Source organism: Anomaloglossus baeobatrachus, unplaced genomic scaffold, assembly GCF_048569485.1.
Source record: "Anomaloglossus baeobatrachus isolate aAnoBae1 unplaced genomic scaffold, aAnoBae1.hap1 Scaffold_384, whole genome shotgun sequence".
Taxonomy (NCBI): domain Eukaryota; kingdom Metazoa; phylum Chordata; class Amphibia; order Anura; family Aromobatidae; genus Anomaloglossus; species Anomaloglossus baeobatrachus.
The window spans coordinates 109,859-123,779 of record NW_027443182.1 but is presented as its reverse complement, the minus strand read 5'-3'; the positions used below and the strand labels follow the sequence as shown (position 1 = coordinate 123,779).

The following is a 13,921-nucleotide window of genomic DNA, read 5'->3' as shown; positions in this document are numbered from 1 at the left end:
CTAAAAGAGCTCTTTGTCGATAGAGGGAAGGAGCTTAGCCGTGTTTTCCCAGGAACCATGGTCTCTTTTGCTGGCATCGCATGTTATGGGTGGAAAAGATTCCATGTTGGGTTTCAGCTGAGCTGCTCTCCCAACAAGTAAATCTCTGTTGCTCTCTGCCTTTGTTTTGACCTCCTCGGGTACAACGGAGGAAACCTTTCTAAAAGACCTGTTGTAGATGGACAGAAGGAGCATACCGGGGCTGTGTTGACCAGGAGGATGAACCATCCGATAGAATTCACAAAAAATTCCTTCGAGCCGGAATTGAACCAGCGACCTAAGGATTGCTGATTTACTGCTACAGTCCTCCGCTCTACCAGCTGAGCTATCGAAGGCATGTTTTGCTCATGCTTGAAAGCCTCCTAGTTTTAGCTGTTGGAGCCTTGAGCATGAGGTAAAAAGAAACTCTCTACTACCATGTGAAAAAAACATAATCAGCTTTGGAGAATGCGGGCATCGATCCCGCTACCTCTCGCATGCTAAGCGAGCGCTCTACCACTTGAGCTAATCCCCCCTGGCATGGTAGACTTGCCTTTACTTTCTTCCCACACCCTGTGGTGGCTTTCACATAAAGTCAGGTGTGACGTTGCATTGTTACATGGCAACTGATTTCTGAAAAGTAGATCGCTTTTTTTTTTTTTTTTTTTTTTTTTAAGTGCGGATACCATTTTGCCATAGTAGAAGATCATCGGAGGAGTTTATAGGGTGACGGGGGGCTTATGAATACATGCACACCTCTTCCAAGCAAACCCTTTGCACATATGTGCAGAACTGAGTGGTAAGGCATGAAAAAAGCCTTAATAATTTGGAGAAGAAAGTTGCGATGCAGCAAATACGCATGCAGAGCCATTGGTCTTTTTGGCTGTGGGGCTGAAAAACACCCGGGCTATAGGAAATGCTGTGACGTGGGGAATTCTTCTTTTTCCATCAGCATGCGATGAGCAGGGATTTGGGCCTTTGGTTTATATTTTTGATCAGAAACGCGTTTGTGTTGACAGAAGAGATTTGGCGACTTCTATGAAAATGATCTCATAGCAGAGGATGGTTTCGATCCATCGACCTCTGGGTTATGGGCCCAGCACGCTTCCGCTGCGCCACTCTGCTGCTGGATGCTGCTACATTGAGGAGAATTGTACTTATCGACTGACTTTTGAAAAGTGACTAGAAGGGAGGGTGTCTATGGGATGGAATCCGACAGCAGGATCTTATTGTCGGCAACTTGAGCTCTACTGAGCACCGGCAATTGTCTCTTTGTTTTTGCTGATTTCTTTTTGTCATATTATGTTCAAAGGTTCCCCTGAGGAACCTGCGCCTGGCCTGGCTGGGAGTTCCCGTGGAAAGGCCAGACATCTGCGTCTCTGTGGCGCAATCGGTTAGCGCGTTCGGCTGTTAACCGAAAGGTTGGTGGTTCAAGCCCACCCAGGGACGTGGGCCACTTTTGCTTGAGTAGCATGCTACGGGGGAAGAAGATTCCACGTTGGCTTTCATCTGCTCTTCCAATAAAAAGCCCTGTTGCTTGCTCGCTACCTACCTTTTGAACTCCCTAGATACTACAGAAGAGACCTTTCTAAAAGAGCTCTTTGTCGATAGAGGGAAGGAGCTTAGCCGTGTTTTCCCAGGGACCATGGTCTCTTTTGCTGGCATCGCATGTTATGGGTGGAAAAGATTCCATGTTGGGTTTCAGCTGAGCTGCTCTCCCAACAAGTAAATCTCTGTTGCTCTCTGCCTTTGTTTTGACCTCCTCGGGTACAACGGAGGAAACCTTTCTAAAAGACCTGTTGTAGATGGACAGAAGGAGCATACCGGTGGCTGTGTTGACCAGGAGGATGAACCATCCGATAGAATTCACAAAAAATTCCTTCGAGCCGGAATTGAACCAGCGACCTAAGGATTGCTGATTTACTGCTACAGTCCTCCGCTCTACCAGCTGAGCTATCGAAGGCATGTTTTGCTCATTCTTGAAAGCCTCCTAGTTTTAGCTGTTGGAGCCTTGAGCATGAGGTAAAAAGAAACTCTCTACTACCATGTGAAAAAAACAAAATCAGCTTTGGAGAATGCGGGCATCGATTCCGCTACCTCTCGCATGCTAAGCGAGCGCTCTACCACTTGAGCTAATCCCCCTGGCATGGTAGACTTGCCTTTACTTTCTTCCCACACCCTGTGGTGGCTTTCACATAAAGTCAGGTGTGACGTTGCATTGTTACATGGCAACTGATTTCTGAAAAGTAGATCGCTTTTTTTTTTTTTTTTTTTTTTTTTAAGTGCGGATACCATTTTGCCATAGTAGAAGATCATCGGAGGAATTTATAGGGTGACGGGGGGCTTATGAATACATGCACACCTCTTCCAAGCAAACCCTTTGCACATATGTGCAGAACTGAGTGGTAAGGCATGAAAAAAGCCTTAATAATTTGGAGAAGAAAGTTGCGATGCAGCAAATACGCATGCAGAGCCATTGGTCTTTTTGGCTGTGGGGCTGAAAAACACCCGGGCTATAGGAAATGCTGTGACGTGGGGAATTCTTCTTTTTCCATCAGCATGTGATGAGCAGGGATTTGGGCCTTTGGTTTATATTTTTGATCAGAAACGCGTTTGTGTTGACAGAAGAGATTTGGCGACTTCTATGAAAATGATCTCATAGCAGAGGATGGTTTCGATCCATCGACCTCTGGGTTATGGGCCCAGCACGCTTCCGCTGCGCCACTCTGCTGCTGGATGCTGCTACCTTGAGGAGAATTGTACTTATCGACTGACTTTTGAAAAGTGACTAGAAGGGAGGGTGTCTATGGGATGGAATCCGACAGCAGGATCTTATTGTCGGCAACTTGAGCTCTACTGAGCACCGGCAATTGTCTCTTTGTTTTTGCTGATTTCTTTTTGTCATATTATGTTCAAAGGTTCCCCTGAGGAACCTGCGCCTGGCCTGGCTGGGAGTTCCCGTGGAAAGGCCAGACATCTGCGTCTCTGTGGCGCAATCGGTTAGCGCGTTCGGCTGTTAACCGAAAGGTTGGTGGTTCAAGCCCACCCAGGGACGTGGGCCACTTTTGCTTGAGTAGCATGCTACGGGGGAAGAAGATTCCACGTTGGCTTTCATCTGCTCTTCCAATAAAAAGCCCTGTTGCTTGCTCGCTACCTACCTTTTGAACTCCCTAGATACTACAGAAGAGACCTTTCTAAAAGAGCTCTTTGTCGATAGAGGGAAGGAGCTTAGCCGTGTTTTCCCAGGAACCATGGTCTCTTTTGCTGGCATCGCATGTTATGGGTGGAAAAGATTCCATGTTTGGTTTCAGCTGACCTGCTCTCCCAACAAGTAAATCTCTGTTGCTCTCTGCCTTTGTTTTGACCTCCTCGGGTACAACGGAGGAAACCTTTCTAAAAGACCTGTTGTAGATGGACAGAAGGAGCATACCGGTGGCTGTGTTGACCAGGAGGATGAACCATCCGATAGAATTCACAAAAAATTCCTTCGAGCCGGAATCGAACCAGCGACCTAAGGATTGCTGATTTACTGCTACAGTCCTCCGCTCTACCAGCTGAGCTATCGAAGGCATGTTTTGCTCATGCTTGAAAGCCTCCTAGTTTTAGCTGTTGGAGCCTTGAGCATGAGGTAAAAAGAAACTCTCTACTACCATGTGAAAAAAACAAAATCAGCTTTGGAGAATGCGGGCATCGATTCCGCTACCTCTCGCATGCTAAGCGAGCGCTCTACCACTTGAGCTAATCCCCCTGGCATGGTAGACTTGCCTTTACTTTCTTCCCACACCCTGTGGTGGCTTTCACATAAAGTCAGGTGTGACGTTGCATTGTTACATGGCAACTGATTTCTGAAAAGTAGATCGCTTTTTTTTTTTTTTTTTTTTTTTTTAAGTGCGGATACCATTTTGCCATAGTAGAAGATCATCGGAGGAATTTATAGGGTGACGGGGGGCTTATGAATACATGCACACCTCTTCCAAGCAAACCCTTTGCACATATGTGCAGAACTGAGTGGTAAGGCATGAAAAAAGCCTTAATAATTTGGAGAAGAAAGTTGCGATGCAGCAAATACGCATGCAGAGCCATTGGTCTTTTTGGCTGTGGGGCTGAAAAACACCCGGGCTATAGGAAATGCTGTGACGTGGGGAATTCTTCTTTTTCCATCAGCATGTGATGAGCAGGGATTTGGGCCTTTGGTTTATATTTTTGATCAGAAACGCGTTTGTGTTGACAGAAGAGATTTGGCGACTTCTATGAAAATGATCTCATAGCAGAGGATGGTTTCGATCCATCGACCTCTGGGTTATGGGCCCAGCACGCTTCCGCTGCGCCACTCTGCTGCTGGATGCTGCTACCTTGAGGAGAATTGTACTTATCGACTGACTTTTGAAAAGTGACTAGAAGGGAGGGTGTCTATGGGATGGAATCCGACAGCAGGATCTTATTGTCGGCAACTTGAGCTCTACTGAGCACCGGCAATTGTCTCTTTGTTTTTGCTGATTTCTTTTTGTCATATTATGTTCAAAGGTTCCCCTGAGGAACCTGCGCCTGGCCTGGCTGGGAGTTCCCGTGGAAAGGCCAGACATCTGCGTCTCTGTGGCGCAATCGGTTAGCGCGTTCGGCTGTTAACCGAAAGGTTGGTGGTTCAAGCCCACCCAGGGACGTGGGCCACTTTTGCTTGAGTAGCATGCTACGGGGGAAGAAGATTCCACGTTGGCTTTCATCTGCTCTTCCAATAAAAAGCCCTGTTGCTTGCTCGCTACCTACCTTTTGAACTCCCTAGATACTACAGAAGAGACCTTTCTAAAAGAGCTCTTTGTCGATAGAGGGAAGGAGCTTAGCCGTGTTTTCCCAGGAACCATGGTCTCTTTTGCTGGCATCGCATGTTATGGGTGGAAAAGATTCCATGTTTGGTTTCAGCTGACCTGCTCTCCCAACAAGTAAATCTCTGTTGCTCTCTGCCTTTGTTTTGACCTCCTCGGGTACAACGGAGGAAACCTTTCTAAAAGACCTGTTGTAGATGGACAGAAGGAGCATACCGGTGGCTGTGTTGACCAGGAGGATGAACCATCCGATAGAATTCACAAAAAATTCCTTCGAGCCGGAATCGAACCAGCGACCTAAGGATTGCTGATTTACTGCTACAGTCCTCCGCTCTACCAGCTGAGCTATCGAAGGCATGTTTTGCTCATGCTTGAAAGCCTCCTAGTTTTAGCTGTTGGAGCCTTGAGCATGAGGTAAAAAGAAACTCTCTACTACCATGTGAAAAAAACAAAATCAGCTTTGGAGAATGCGGGCATCGATTCCGCTACCTCTCGCATGCTAAGCGAGCGCTCTACCACTTGAGCTAATCCCCCTGGCATGGTAGACTTGCCTTTACTTTCTTCCCACACCCTGTGGTGGCTTTCACATAAAGTCAGGTGTGACGTTGCATTGTTACATGGCAACTGATTTCTGATGATTTCTGAAAAGTAGATCGCTTTTTTTTTTTTTTTTTTTTTTTTTAAGTGCGGATACCATTTTGCCATAGTAGAAGATCATTGGAGGAATTTATAGGGTGACGGGGGGCTTATGAATACATGCACACCTCTTCCAAGCAAACCCTTTGCACATATGTGCAGAACTGAGTGGTAAGGCATGAAAAAAGCCTTAATAATTTGGAGAAGAAAGTTGCGATGCAGCAAATACGCATGCAGAGCCATTGGTCTTTTTGGCTGTGGGGCTGAAAAACACCCGGGCTATAGGAAATGCTGTGACGTGGGGAATTCTTCTTTTTCCATCAGCATGTGATGAGCAGGGATTTGGGCCTTTGGTTTATATTTTTGATCAGAAACGCGTTTGTGTTGACAGAAGAGATTTGGCGACTTCTATGAAAATGATCTCATAGCAGAGGATGGTTTCGATCCATCGACCTCTGGGTTATGGGCCCAGCACGCTTCCGCTGCGCCACTCTGCTGCTGGATGCTGCTACCTTGAGGAGAATTGTACTTATCGACTGACTTTTGAAAAGTGACTAGAAGGGAGGGTGTCTATGGGATGGAATCCGACAGCAGGATCTTATTGTCGGCAACTTGAGCTCTACTGAGCACCGGCAATTGTCTCTTTGTTTTTGCTGATTTCTTTTTGTCATATTATGTTCAAAGGTTCCCCTGAGGAACCTGCGCCTGGCCTGGCTGGGAGTTCCCGTGGAAAGGCCAGACATCTGCGTCTCTGTGGCGCAATCGGTTAGCGCGTTCGGCTGTTAACCGAAAGGTTGGTGGTTCAAGCCCACCCAGGGACGTGGGCCACTTTTGCTTGAGTAGCATGCTACGGGGGAAGAAGATTCCACGTTGGCTTTCATCTGCTCTTCCAATAAAAAGCCCTGTTGCTTGCTCGCTACCTACCTTTTGAACTCCCTAGATACTACAGAAGAGACCTTTCTAAAAGAGCTCTTTGTCGATAGAGGGAAGGAGCTTAGCCGTGTTTTCCCAGGGACCATGGTCTCTTTTGCTAGCATCGCATGTTATGGGTGGAAAAGATTCCATGTTGGGTTTCAGCTGAGCTGCTCTCCCAACAAGTAAATCTCTGTTGCTCTCTGCCTTTGTTTTGACCTCCTCGGGTACAACGGAGGAAACCTTTCTAAAAGACCTGTTGTAGATGGACAGAAGGAGCATACCGGTGGCTGTGTTGACCAGGAGGATGAACCATCCGATAGAATTCACAAAAAATTCCTTCGAGCCGGAATTGAACCAGCGACCTAAGGATTGCTGATTTACTGCTACAGTCCTCCGCTCTACCAGCTGAGCTATCGAAGGCATGTTTTGCTCATGCTTGAAAGCCTCCTAGTTTTAGCTGTTGGAGCCTTGAGCATGAGGTAAAAAGAAACTCTCTACTACCATGTGAAAAAAACAAAATCAGCTTTGGAGAATGCGGGCATCGATTCCGCTACCTCTCGCATGCTAAGCGAGCGCTCTACCACTTGAGCTAATCCCCCTGGCATGGTAGACTTGCCTTTACTTTCTTCCCACACCCTGTGGTGGCTTTCACATAAAGTCAGGTGTGACGTTGCATTGTTACATGGCAACTGATTTCTGAAAAGTAGATCGCTTTTTTTTTTTTTTTTTTTTTTAAGTGCGGATACCATTTTGCCATAGTAGAAGATCATCGGAGGAATTTATAGGGTGACGGGGGGCTTATGAATACATGCACACCTCTTCCAAGCAAACCCTTTGCACATATGTGCAGAACTGAGTGGTAAGGCATGAAAAAAGCCTTAATAATTTGGAGAAGAAAGTTGCGATGCAGCAAATACGCATGCAGAGCCATTGGTCTTTTTGGCTGTGGGGCTGAAAAACACCCGGGCTATAGGAAATGCTGTGACGTGGGGAATTCTTCTTTTTCCATCAGCATGTGATGAGCAGGGATTTGGGCCTTTGGTTTATATTTTTGATCAGAAACGCGTTTGTGTTGACAGAAGAGATTTGGCGACTTCTATGAAAATGATCTCATAGCAGAGGATGGTTTCGATCCATCGACCTCTGGGTTATGGGCCCAGCACGCTTCCGCTGCGCCACTCTGCTGCTGGATGCTGCTACCTTGAGGAGAATTGTACTTATCGACTGACTTTTGAAAAGTGACTAGAAGGGAGGGTGTCTATGGGATGGAATCCGACAGCAGGATCTTATTGTCGGCAACTTGAGCTCTACTGAGCACCGGCAATTGTCTCTTTGTTTTTGCTGATTTCTTTTTGTCATATTATGTTCAAAGGTTCCCCTGAGGAACCTGCGCCTGGCCTGGCTGGGAGTTCCCGTGGAAAGGCCAGACATCTGCGTCTCTGTGGCGCAATCGGTTAGCGCGTTCGGCTGTTAACCGAAAGGTTGGTGGTTCAAGCCCACCCAGGGACGTGGGCCACTTTTGCTTGAGTAGCATGCTACGGGGGAAGAAGATTCCACGTTGGCTTTCATCTGCTCTTCCAATAAAAAGCCCTGTTGCTTGCTCGCTACCTACCTTTTGAACTCCCTAGATACTACAGAAGAGACCTTTCTAAAAGAGCTCTTTGTCGATAGAGGGAAGGAGCTTAGCCGTGTTTTCCCAGGAACCATGGTCTCTTTTGCTGGCATCGCATGTTATGGGTGGAAAAGATTCCATGTTGGGTTTCAGCTGAGCTGCTCTCCCAACAAGTAAATCTCTGTTGCTCTCTGCCTTTGTTTTGACCTCCTCGGGTACAACGGAGGAAACCTTTCTAAAAGACCTGTTGTAGATGGACAGAAGGAGCATACCGGGGCTGTGTTGACCAGGAGGATGAACCATCCGATAGAATTCACAAAAAATTCCTTCGAGCCGGAATTGAACCAGCGACCTAAGGATTGCTGATTTACTGCTACAGTCCTCCGCTCTACCAGCTGAGCTATCGAAGGCATGTTTTGCTCATGCTTGAAAGCCTCCTAGTTTTAGCTGTTGGAGCCTTGAGCATGAGGTAAAAAGAAACTCTCTACTACCATGTGAAAAAAACAAAATCAGCTTTGGAGAATGCGGGCATCGATCCCGCTACCTCTCGCATGCTAAGCGAGCGCTCTACCACTTGAGCTAATCCCCCCTGGCATGGTAGACTTGCCTTTACTTTCTTCCCACACCCTGTGGTGGCTTTCACATAAAGTCAGGTGTGACGTTGCATTGTTACATGGCAACTGATTTCTGAAAAGTAGATCGCTTTTTTTTTTTTTTTTTTTTTTTTTAAGTGCGGATACCATTTTGCCATAGTAGAAGATCATCGGAGGAATTTATAGGGTGACGGGGGGCTTATGAATACATGCACACCTCTTCCAAGCAAACCCTTTGCACATATGTGCAGAACTGAGTGGTAAGGCATGAAAAAAGCCTTAATAATTTGGAGAAGAAAGTTGCGATGCAGCAAATACGCATGCAGAGCCATTGGTCTTTTTGGCTGTGGGGCTGAAAAACACCCGGGCTATAGGAAATGCTGTGACGTGGGGAATTCTTCTTTTTCCATCAGCATGTGATGAGCAGGGATTTGGGCCTTTGGTTTATATTTTTGATCAGAAACGCGTTTGTGTTGACAGAAGAGATTTGGCGACTTCTATGAAAATGATCTCATAGCAGAGGATGGTTTCGATCCATCGACCTCTGGGTTATGGGCCCAGCACGCTTCCGCTGCGCCACTCTGCTGCTGGATGCTGCTACCTTGAGGAGAATTGTACTTATCCACTGACTTTTGAAAAGTGACTAGAAGGGAGGGTGTCTATGGGATGGAATCCGACAGCAGGATCTTATTGTCGGCAACTTGAGCTCTACTGAGCACCGACAATTGTCTCTTTGTTTTTGCTGATTTCTTTTTGTCATATTATGTTCAAAGGTTCCCCTGAGGAACCTGCGCCTGGCCTGGCTGGGAGTTCCCGTGGAAAGGCCAGACATCTGCGTCTCTGTGGCGCAATCGGTTAGCGCGTTCGGCTGTTAACCGAAAGGTTGGTGGTTCAAGCCCACCCAGGGACGTGGGCCACTTTTGCTTGAGTAGCATGCTACGGGGGAAGAAGATTCCACGTTGGCTTTCATCTGCTCTTCCAATAAAAAGCCCTGTTGCTTGCTCGCTACCTACCTTTTGAACTCCCTAGATACTACAGAAGAGACCTTTCTAAAAGAGCTCTTTGTCGATAGAGGGAAGGAGCTCAGCCGTGTTTTCCCAGGAACCATGGTCTCTTTTGCTGGCATCGCATGTTATGGGTGGAAAAGATTCCATGTTTGGTTTCAGCTGACCTGCTCTCCCAACAAGTAAATCTCTGTTGCTCTCTGCCTTTGCTTTGACCTCCTCGGGTACAACGGAGGAAACCTTTCTAAAAGACCTGTTGTAGATGGACAGAAGGAGCATACCGGTGGCTGTGTTGACCAGGAGGATGAACCATCCGATAGAATTCACAAAAAATTCCTTCGAGCCGGAATTGAACCAGCGACCTAAGGATTGCTGATTTACTGCTACAGTCCTCCGCTCTACCAGCTGAGCTATCGAAGGCATGTTTTGCTCATGCTTGAAAGCCTCCTAGTTTTAGCTGTTGGAGCCTTGAGCATGAGGTAAAAAGAAACTCTCTACTACCATGTGAAAAAAACAAAATCAGCTTTGGAGAATGCGGGCATCGATCCCGCTACCTCTCGCATGCTAAGCGAGCGCTCTACCACTTGAGCTAATCCCCCCTGGCATGGTAGACTTGCCTTTACTTTCTTCCCACACCCTGTGGTGGCTTTCACATAAAGTCAGGTGTGACGTTGCATTGTTACATGGCAACTGATTTCTGAAAAGTAGATCGCTTTTTTTTTTTTTTTTTTTTAAGTGCGGATACCATTTTGCCATAGTAGAAGATCATCGGAGGAATTTATAGGGTGACGGGGGGCTTATGAATACATGCACACCTCTTCCAAGCAAACCCTTTGCACATATGTGCAGAACTGAGTGGTAAGGCATGAAAAAAGCCTTAATAATTTGGAGAAGAAAGTTGCGATGCAGCAAATACGCATGCAGAGCCATTGGTCTTTTTGGCTGTGGGGCTGAAAAACACCCGGGCTATAGGAAATGCTGTGACGTGGGGAATTCTTCTTTTTCCATCAGCATGTGATGAGCAGGGATTTGGGCCTTTGGTTTATATTTTTGATCAGAAACGCGTTTGTGTTGACAGAAGAGATTTGGCGACTTCTATGAAAATGATCTCATAGCAGAGGATGGTTTCGATCCATCGACCTCTGGGTTATGGGCCCAGCACGCTTCCGCTGCGCCACTCTGCTGCTGGATGCTGCTACCTTGAGGAGAATTGTACTTATCGACTGACTTTTGAAAAGTGACTAGAAGGGAGGGTGTCTATGGGATGGAATCCGACAGCAGGATCTTATTGTCGGCAACTTGAGCTCTACTGAGCACCGGCAATTGTCTCTTTGTTTTTGCTGATTTCTTTTTGTCATATTATGTTCAAAGGTTCCCCTGAGGAACCTGCGCCTGGCCTGGCTGGGAGTTCCCGTGGAAAGGCCAGACATCTGCGTCTCTGTGGCGCAATCGGTTAGCGCGTTCGGCTGTTAACCGAAAGGTTGGTGGTTCAAGCCCACCCAGGGACGTGGGCCACTTTTGCTTGAGTAGCATGCTACGGGGGAAGAAGATTCCACGTTGGCTTTCATCTGCTCTTCCAATAAAAAGCCCTGTTGCTTGCTCGCTACCTACCTTTTGAACTCCCTAGATACTACAGAAGAGACCTTTCTAAAAGAGCTCTTTGTCGATAGAGGGAAGGAGCTCAGCCGTGTTTTCCCAGGAACCATGGTCTCTTTTGCTGGCATCGCATGTTATGGGTGGAAAAGATTCCATGTTGGGTTTCAGCTGAGCTGCTCTCCCAACAAGTAAATCTCTGTTGCTCTCTGCCTTTGTTTTGACCTCCTCGGGTACAACGGAGGAAACCTTTCTAAAAGACCTGTTGTAGATGGACAGAAGGAGCATACCGGGGCTGTGTTGACCAGGAGGATGAACCATCCGATAGAATTCACAAAAAATTCCTTCGAGCCGGAATTGAACCAGCGACCTAAGGATTGCTGATTTACTGCTACAGTCCTCCGCTCTACCAGCTGAGCTATCGAAGGCATGTTTAGCTCATGCTTGAAAGCCTCCTAGTTTTAGCTGTTGGAGCCTTGAGCATGAGGTAAAAAGAAACTCTCTACTACCATGTGAAAAAAACAAAATCAGCTTTGGAGAATGCGGGCATCGATCCCGCTACCTCTCGCATGCTAAGCGAGCGCTCTACCACTTGAGCTAATCCCCCCTGGCATGGTAGACTTGCCTTTACTTTCTTCCCACACCCTGTGGTGGCTTTCACATAAAGTCAGGTGTGACGTTGCATTGTTACATGGCAACTGATTTCTGAAAAGTAGATCGCTTTTTTTTTTTTTTTTTTTTTTTTTAAGTGCGGATACCATTTTGCCATAGTAGAAGATCATCGGAGGAATTTATAGGGTGACGGGGGGCTTATGAATACATGCACACCTCTTCCAAGCAAACCCTTTGCACATATGTGCAGAACTGAGTGGTAAGGCATGAAAAAAGCCTTAATAATTTGGAGAAGAAAGTTGCGATGCAGCAAATACGCATGCAGAGCCATTGGTCTTTTTGGCTGTGGGGCTGAAAAACACCCGGGCTATAGGAAATGCTGTGACGTGGGGAATTCTTCTTTTTCCATCAGCATGTGATGAGCAGGGATTTGGGCCTTTGGTTTATATTTTTGATCAGAAACGCGTTTGTGTTGACAGAAGAGATTTGGCGACTTCTATGAAAATGATCTCATAGCAGAGGATGGTTTCGATCCATCGACCTCTGGGTTATGGGCCCAGCACGCTTCCGCTGCGCCACTCTGCTGCTGGATGCTGCTACCTTGAGGAGAATTGTACTTATCGACTGACTTTTGAAAAGTGACTAGAAGGGAGGGTGTCTATGGGATGGAATCCGACAGCAGGATCTTATTGTCGGCAACTTGAGCTCTACTGAGCACCAACAATTGTCTCTTTGTTTTTGCTGATTTCTTTTTGTCATATTATGTTCAAAGGTTCCCCTGAGGAACCTGCGCCTGGCCTGGCTGGGAGTTCCCGTGGAAAGGCCAGACATCTGCGTCTCTGTGGCGCAATCGGTTAGCGCGTTCGGCTGTTAACCGAAAGGTTGGTGGTTCAAGCCCACCCAGGGACGTGGGCCACTTTTGCTTGAGTAGCATGCTACGGGGGAAGAAGATTCCACGTTGGCTTTCATCTGCTCTTCCAATAAAAAGCCCTGTTGCTTGCTCACTACCTACCTTTTGAACTCCCTAGATACTACAGAAGAGACCTTTCTAAAAGAGCTCTTTGTCGATAGAGGGAAGGAGCTCAGCCGTGTTTTCCCAGGAACCATGGTCTCTTTTGCTGGCATCGCATGTTATGGGTGGAAAAGATTCCATGTTTGGTTTCAGCTGACCTGCTCTCCCAACAAGTAAATCTCTGTTGCTCTCTGCCTTTGCTTTGACCTCCTCGGGTACAACGGAGGAAACCTTTCTAAAAGACCTGTTGTAGATGGACAGAAGGAGCATACCGGTGGCTGTGTTGACCAGGAGGATGAACCATCCGATAGAATTCACAAAAAATTCCTTCGAGCCGGAATTGAACCAGCGACCTAAGGATTGCTGATTTACTGCTACAGTCCTCCGCTCTACCAGCTGAGCTATCGAAGGCATGTTTTGCTCATGCTTGAAAGCCTCCTAGTTTTAGCTGTTGGAGCCTTGAGCATGAGGTAAAAAGAAACTCTCTACTACCATGTGAAAAAAACAAAATCAGCTTTGGAGAATGCGGGCATCGATCCCGCTACCTCTCGCATGCTAAGCGAGCGCTCTACCACTTGAGCTAATCCCCCCTGGCATGGTAGACTTGCCTTTACTTTCTTCCCACACCCTGTGGTGGCTTTCACATAAAGTCAGGTGTGACGTTGCATTGTTACATGGCAACTGATTTCTGAAAAGTAGATCGCTTTTTTTTTTTTTTTTTTAAGTGCGGATACCATTTTGCCATAGTAGAAGATCATCGGAGGAATTTATAGGGTGACGGGGGGCTTATGAATACATGCACACCTCTTCCAAGCAAACCCTTTGCACATATGTGCAGAACTGAGTGGTAAGGCATGAAAAAAGCCTTAATAATTTGGAGAAGAAAGTTGCGATGCAGCAAATACGCATGCAGAGCCATTGGTCTTTTTGGCTGTGGGGCTGAAAAACACCCGGGCTATAGGAAATGCTGTGACGTGGGGAATTCTTCTTTTTCCATCAGCATGTGATGAGCAGGGATTTGGGCCTTTGGTTTATATTTTTGATCAGAAACGCGTTTGTGTTGACAGAAGAGATTTGGCGACTTCTATGAAAATGATCTCATAGCA

The 13,921-nt window shown here is 46.8% G+C and overlaps 22 non-coding genes across 22 annotated transcripts; 8 read left to right on the top strand and 14 right to left on the bottom strand.

Moving 5' to 3' along the window:
* Nucleotides 1-288: 288 nt before the first annotated feature.
* TRNAY-GUA (transfer RNA tyrosine (anticodon GUA)) lies at nt 289-374 on the bottom strand. The gene is given in 2 exon segments: nt 289-324; nt 338-374. It is a non-coding gene; the product is annotated as a tRNA-Tyr (tRNA).
* A 106-nt stretch (nt 375-480) lies between these two features.
* On the bottom strand, nt 481-553 carry TRNAA-AGC (transfer RNA alanine (anticodon AGC)). Its single transcript has one exon. It is a non-coding gene; the product is annotated as a tRNA-Ala (tRNA).
* Nucleotides 554-1,393: 840 nt separating this feature from the next.
* On the top strand, nt 1,394-1,467 carry TRNAN-GUU (transfer RNA asparagine (anticodon GUU)). Its single transcript has one exon. It is a non-coding gene; the product is annotated as a tRNA-Asn (tRNA).
* A 428-nt stretch (nt 1,468-1,895) lies between these two features.
* On the bottom strand, nt 1,896-1,981 carry TRNAY-GUA (transfer RNA tyrosine (anticodon GUA)). Its single transcript is given in 2 exon segments — nt 1,896-1,931; nt 1,945-1,981. It is a non-coding gene; the product is annotated as a tRNA-Tyr (tRNA).
* Nucleotides 1,982-2,999: 1,018 nt separating this feature from the next.
* On the top strand, nt 3,000-3,073 carry TRNAN-GUU (transfer RNA asparagine (anticodon GUU)). The gene has a single exon. It is a non-coding gene; the product is annotated as a tRNA-Asn (tRNA).
* Nucleotides 3,074-3,501: 428 nt separating this feature from the next.
* TRNAY-GUA (transfer RNA tyrosine (anticodon GUA)) lies at nt 3,502-3,587 on the bottom strand. Its single transcript is given in 2 exon segments — nt 3,502-3,537; nt 3,551-3,587. It is a non-coding gene; the product is annotated as a tRNA-Tyr (tRNA).
* Nucleotides 3,588-4,605: 1,018 nt separating this feature from the next.
* Nucleotides 4,606-4,679, top strand: TRNAN-GUU (transfer RNA asparagine (anticodon GUU)). The gene has a single exon. It is a non-coding gene; the product is annotated as a tRNA-Asn (tRNA).
* A 428-nt stretch (nt 4,680-5,107) lies between these two features.
* Nucleotides 5,108-5,193, bottom strand: TRNAY-GUA (transfer RNA tyrosine (anticodon GUA)). The gene is given in 2 exon segments: nt 5,108-5,143; nt 5,157-5,193. It is a non-coding gene; the product is annotated as a tRNA-Tyr (tRNA).
* Nucleotides 5,194-6,221: 1,028 nt separating this feature from the next.
* Nucleotides 6,222-6,295, top strand: TRNAN-GUU (transfer RNA asparagine (anticodon GUU)). Its single transcript has one exon. It is a non-coding gene; the product is annotated as a tRNA-Asn (tRNA).
* Nucleotides 6,296-6,723: 428 nt separating this feature from the next.
* Nucleotides 6,724-6,809, bottom strand: TRNAY-GUA (transfer RNA tyrosine (anticodon GUA)). The gene is given in 2 exon segments: nt 6,724-6,759; nt 6,773-6,809. It is a non-coding gene; the product is annotated as a tRNA-Tyr (tRNA).
* Nucleotides 6,810-7,824: 1,015 nt separating this feature from the next.
* TRNAN-GUU (transfer RNA asparagine (anticodon GUU)) lies at nt 7,825-7,898 on the top strand. Its single transcript has one exon. It is a non-coding gene; the product is annotated as a tRNA-Asn (tRNA).
* A 427-nt stretch (nt 7,899-8,325) lies between these two features.
* Nucleotides 8,326-8,411, bottom strand: TRNAY-GUA (transfer RNA tyrosine (anticodon GUA)). Its single transcript is given in 2 exon segments — nt 8,326-8,361; nt 8,375-8,411. It is a non-coding gene; the product is annotated as a tRNA-Tyr (tRNA).
* Nucleotides 8,412-8,517: 106 nt separating this feature from the next.
* TRNAA-AGC (transfer RNA alanine (anticodon AGC)) lies at nt 8,518-8,590 on the bottom strand. Its single transcript has one exon. It is a non-coding gene; the product is annotated as a tRNA-Ala (tRNA).
* Nucleotides 8,591-9,430: 840 nt separating this feature from the next.
* TRNAN-GUU (transfer RNA asparagine (anticodon GUU)) lies at nt 9,431-9,504 on the top strand. The gene has a single exon. It is a non-coding gene; the product is annotated as a tRNA-Asn (tRNA).
* Nucleotides 9,505-9,932: 428 nt separating this feature from the next.
* Nucleotides 9,933-10,018, bottom strand: TRNAY-GUA (transfer RNA tyrosine (anticodon GUA)). Its single transcript is given in 2 exon segments — nt 9,933-9,968; nt 9,982-10,018. It is a non-coding gene; the product is annotated as a tRNA-Tyr (tRNA).
* Nucleotides 10,019-10,124: 106 nt separating this feature from the next.
* TRNAA-AGC (transfer RNA alanine (anticodon AGC)) lies at nt 10,125-10,197 on the bottom strand. Its single transcript has one exon. It is a non-coding gene; the product is annotated as a tRNA-Ala (tRNA).
* An 835-nt stretch (nt 10,198-11,032) lies between these two features.
* On the top strand, nt 11,033-11,106 carry TRNAN-GUU (transfer RNA asparagine (anticodon GUU)). Its single transcript has one exon. It is a non-coding gene; the product is annotated as a tRNA-Asn (tRNA).
* Nucleotides 11,107-11,533: 427 nt separating this feature from the next.
* Nucleotides 11,534-11,619, bottom strand: TRNAY-GUA (transfer RNA tyrosine (anticodon GUA)). Its single transcript is given in 2 exon segments — nt 11,534-11,569; nt 11,583-11,619. It is a non-coding gene; the product is annotated as a tRNA-Tyr (tRNA).
* A 106-nt stretch (nt 11,620-11,725) lies between these two features.
* On the bottom strand, nt 11,726-11,798 carry TRNAA-AGC (transfer RNA alanine (anticodon AGC)). Its single transcript has one exon. It is a non-coding gene; the product is annotated as a tRNA-Ala (tRNA).
* Nucleotides 11,799-12,638: 840 nt separating this feature from the next.
* TRNAN-GUU (transfer RNA asparagine (anticodon GUU)) lies at nt 12,639-12,712 on the top strand. The gene has a single exon. It is a non-coding gene; the product is annotated as a tRNA-Asn (tRNA).
* Nucleotides 12,713-13,140: 428 nt separating this feature from the next.
* TRNAY-GUA (transfer RNA tyrosine (anticodon GUA)) lies at nt 13,141-13,226 on the bottom strand. The gene is given in 2 exon segments: nt 13,141-13,176; nt 13,190-13,226. It is a non-coding gene; the product is annotated as a tRNA-Tyr (tRNA).
* Nucleotides 13,227-13,332: 106 nt separating this feature from the next.
* On the bottom strand, nt 13,333-13,405 carry TRNAA-AGC (transfer RNA alanine (anticodon AGC)). Its single transcript has one exon. It is a non-coding gene; the product is annotated as a tRNA-Ala (tRNA).
* Between the last annotated feature and the right edge of the window lie 516 nt (nt 13,406-13,921).